Source organism: Colobus angolensis, unplaced genomic scaffold (assembly GCF_000951035.1).
Source record: "Colobus angolensis palliatus isolate OR3802 unplaced genomic scaffold, Cang.pa_1.0 Scaffold135, whole genome shotgun sequence".
NCBI lineage: Eukaryota > Metazoa > Chordata > Mammalia > Primates > Cercopithecidae > Colobus > Colobus angolensis.
This window is the reverse complement of record NW_012114433.1, coordinates 1,619,026-1,623,636: the sequence shown is the minus strand read 5'-3', so window position 1 is coordinate 1,623,636 and position 4,611 is coordinate 1,619,026. Positions and strand designations below refer to the sequence as shown.

The 4,611-nt window shown below is 57.0% G+C and overlaps 1 long non-coding RNA gene across 1 annotated transcript in view; it reads right to left on the bottom strand.

Annotated features, from left to right (window-relative positions):
- The window catches only part of LOC105506292, a 35,819-nt gene that overhangs the window by 27,594 nt on the left and 3,614 nt on the right, over positions 1 to 4,611 (bottom strand). The window lies entirely within an intron of this gene.

The window sequence follows — 4,611 nt, the reverse complement described above, 5'->3', positions numbered from 1 at the left end:
CATGGGGGACACGGGGGGGCCATGGGGAGCATGTGGAGGCATGTGACATCACAGGGGGCATGCAGGGGCACAGGGGCGCTTTAGTGGAGAGGAGGAACAAGTGCTTCTTGGAGCAGTGGATACAACTGCCCGGCCCCCAGCACACCCAGTGCCGCCAGCAGTGGCAGGAGAGCAAGCAGCGTGGGTCCTGCTCACGTGGGCGCAAGCCTCCCCAAGTCCTGCAGCTTGGCTCCCGGCCCCTCCTGCCCAGCCGGCCTGCTCCCAGCTGGGGTTTCCCATCTACATGAGCTCTGCCTCTCTAGCCCTCAGGCCACCTGGACCCACCACAAGGCATCGGCCCCTCCAGAGTTCCCAGGGTTCAAGGTGCAGCTCGGTTGACCACCACCAGGGAGTGCGGTGTAGACGAGGCCTTCGGGGGCAGGGCCTGAGGGCCATCTCTGCACCAGAAAAGTGTGAACTCCAGAGCAGGGAAAGATGGGAACACGGCGGGGAGCTGTGGATCCAACTGTGTCCCCGGACGTGTGTGGAAGGAAGTCCCAGCCCCTGAGACCTGAGAGTGGGACCTCATTTGGAAACAGGATCCTCAGATGTGGTCAAGACAAGCACTGGGGGTGACCCAAGTCCAGGAACGGGCGTCCTCCTGAGAGAGACCAACATGGTGCCGTGGGAGGCAGAGGGTCAGGTTGGAGCAGCGGTACAAGCCAGGGAAGCCGAGAGCAGCAGGTGCTGGGACAGGCAGCTAGGAGCCACCAGGAGCACATCCTTCCCACGCCCAGGAGCACCCAGGGAGCATGCCCTGCCCGCGCCCAGGAGGACCCAGGAGCACCTGGGGGCACATCCTGCCCACAACAGGAGCACCCGGGGAGCATACCCTTCCCACGCCCTATCTCACTGGGGTTTCAGACTTTGGCCTCCAGGGTTCTGAGGGGATAAGTTGTTAAGTCCCCCACAGCAGTGAAGGATGCCAAGGACCCTACAGCCCCATGGAACATTGTGGAACATTGTGGAACATGGTGGAACATGGTGGAACACTGACCTGGCAGCCCCAGGACCATAAAACAATGAGTTAAGCAGAAAAAAGTGGTTCCTGTGGGCTCCAAGGAGATTCCAAGGTGTATCTGTAGGGCTGGCATCCGTTCTAGAAGGCAGTGTCCTCCCTGAGCTCTGTGCAGGGCCATGGGTCGGGGCTGTGGAGAGCCATGGGACCGCTCTGTCTGGCTGCATGTGGAGCCTCCGTGTCCTCAGGCCGCACACAGACAGCCCCCCTGCAGCGCATGTGGCCATGGCTCCTGCAGCTTCCAGAGAAAACGGCTCGGGGCTCGGGCTGGAGGCTGTCATCAGAGGCACCTTTTCGTTTTGTTCTTTCTCTCCCAACTCCAGGCCCCTGCAAGGTGATGAAAAACCTGCCAAAATAGCACAGAGCAGCCCCTCCCGTGGGGGTTCATAGCATTGATCTCCTGAGAGCCCACACAGGCCACGCCACCGACCCACAGAGGGGAAGCTGAGACGGGAGCCTAATGACTCACCCCAGGCCTCAGAACGAGGTGCACCAGGGCCGTTCCCACTATTAAGTCGACAATCTTTTCTGTTTCTGCTTAATGTTCTCAATTAAGGTTCTCTTAATAAAGAACATTTGTGGAGAAAATGGGTGGGGTTGACACAGTTCTGCAGTCCACAATGCCTCTGAATCCCAGTGAAAACAGGCCAGAGCCTTCTTAGTTCCCAGGGCACAACCAAAATACAAAGGGACAGGAGTGCCCCAGGGAGGGAGGACTGGCGTGGCACCCACACAGGCATCAGGAAGTGTGTGAGCCTGCGAATGTGCACCTATGTGCATGTAGTGGCATGTAGGTGGCATGTGTGCATGAGCCGAGTGCATATACATGTGATTGATATGTGTGCACGTGTGAACATATGGCTGCCATGTGCATGTGCACCATGCATGTGAGCATATGTATGCCATGTGTGCATGTGCACTGTGAGCATATGCCATGTGCGTGTGCATTGTGCATGTCAGTATATGCCGTGTGCACTGTGCATGTGAGCATATGTATGCCATGTGTGCATGTGCACTGTGAGCATATGTATGCCATGTGCGTGTGCATTGTGCATGTGAGCATATATATGCCGTGTGTGCACAAGCATGAGCATATGTATGCTGTATACATGTGCAGTGCATGTGAGCATGTATGCCATGTGCATGTGTGCACTGTGCATGAGTATATGTATGCCATGTGCATGTGCACTGTGCATGTGAGCATATGTATGTCGTGTGCATGTGTGCACTGCATGAGCATATATGTATGCCATGTGCATGTGCACTGTGCATGTGAGCATATGTATGCCGTGTGCACAAGCATGTGAGCGTATGTATGCCGTGTGCGCACTGTGCATGTGAGCATATTCTGTGTGCATGTGTGCATATGTATGCTATATGTGTGTGTGCATGTGTATAGTGCACATGTACGTGTGCCATGTAGGCATGTGTGTGTACATATGTGCATATGTGTGTGCCTGTGTCAACACCCATGTCTGCACTTGCTACTCGCACTGTATCTTCAGAGAGAAATCCCTGTGTGCTCACCCTTGACCTTCATGGAGTGACTCGGCGTCTGGCCCTCATGGGTGCTGTCTCATGGACGGGCTTGAATTCTGAAGGGCACTGTCCAGGCAGGAGCAAGTGGAGAAGCCATAGCTAGTCACTTCCAAAACTTCCTTGACTGCTCAGGGCTCAGGCCTCCCTATGTAAAGAGGGCCCTCCAGCAGGGCTTCCCTGTGTCCACACAAGCCTGGGGCTCAGGAAGGCCTTGAGGGGCAGGACCAAGCAGGTGAGAGGGGCACAGACCCTCAGTCCATCCCTCGGGGTTGCTGGAGCTCCAGAAGCTCCTCCCTAGACTCCCATCCAAAAGTCAGACCAGCAAAAGTAAAATCAAGCAGACCAAACTTACTCAGACTAACACGTGGGTGACTGATGGCCTTTTGATAATCCAGACCCATCTGCATTTTCAGACCAGGATCTCGTTTAACCCAAACGGCTCTTTAATCAGCTGCATCCCAGGGGCTTAACCAAGTGGGAACTGCAGCATGTTGGGGGAGGGAGGAGTCAGCCCACACTGCGGGGCAGCTGGCCCCCTACTGGTCCCCATGGGACACCCCAGATGCCCCCACCATGGCCTACCATCCACACCAAGCCCTCCAAGGTGGTGGCCGACACATGGGGGCTCCCAAGGGCTGCCTGTGGTAGGGCACTTAGAAATGGGGGTGACTGAGACTTCTGCGGAGGGTGTGCAGGCCTCCCTGGGCTGTGAGGGAGAAGCTGTTTGCTGGTGGCTCTGTCCTCTCCAGGAGGCCCTGGGGTGAGGGCACCAGTGCAGCTCCGGGTGCAGGCCAGGTTCTCCCACTGAGGGAATAGGCTGCGGGCAGTCCCATCCCCCGTCCCTTACCTGACTCACAGCTTCAGTCCGTGTGAACACAGGGTGTTGACCCAAGTACCAGGGCCATCACCTGTGACATGCATGATGTGGCCCCGCTGGAGACACAGGGGTGAGGGGCCAGCACTTGTTCCAGCAACGCCCTTCCTGGGCCTTGGCTCCTGGCAGTGCTGGCTCGGGCGTCGTGTGACCCTGGAGCCTCTGCAGTGTTCTAGGAGGTTCTGTGTTGAGGCTGCATGACAGCACTTCACATGCAGGGCTCTGTTCAGCCAGGTCAAGGCCCCCCAGGTCCACTGGGATTGCCCAGCAGAGAGAACCACCGCTGTGCATATAGAGTGGGAGAGGCCGCAGGGCTGCAGCCCCAAGCTCAGACCAAGGAAGGCTCCACCCCTGCTGTCCTCATCACAGGGTGACATGGGTGGGTAGGCCCCTGTCATAGGACTCTAGCTAACAAAATGAAGACAGGCTTTGCACGGCTGGTGGACCCTGTGCAGCACGAGAGCGGCACCCCCAAGATGGGGAGGAATGAGGCTGGGTGTGAGAGGCTCAGCCCTTGAGGGCAGGTCCGGAAGCTGGGTTCCCCGCCACGTGGCATCCGTGCAGCCGCAGCTGCCTGGGATCACGGCACACGCGGCTCTCACATGTCGTTGCTGAGGAGCAATTCCCTATTACCTTTGTCTTCTCCTCCTTAACTTCTGACTCTGCTGTTGCCTTCTTGTGGCATCCTCGCAGTTCTACATCATTTCCTCCAGCAGAACTCACTCACCCCCAGGCAGCGACTCTGGGCACCTGTCTCAGACTGCAGGCACAGGGACCTGCGGCTGCCACACACAGCATGAGGGCAGGAGGCCCCTGCCCTGACCATTCACAGTAGCATGTCTAGCTGCAGCAGTGAGAAGCCTGTGAGGCCACAGCTCATCCCTGTGCTGGTACCGCCTCATGTGCTCACGTACACCATGTGCTCAGGTACATACGTGCTCAGGTACATACATGCTCATGTACATACATGCCCAGGCACACACGTGCTCAGGTACATACATGCTCAGGTACACACGTGCATGTTACTCACAGGCCTGTGTGGGTAGACTTAGGTGTGTGGGCACCCATCCTGAATCGGGACAGAAACGTCATTTGTAGACCATGCATGACCTCAAAATCTTTCCATATTAAATGTTCAAAA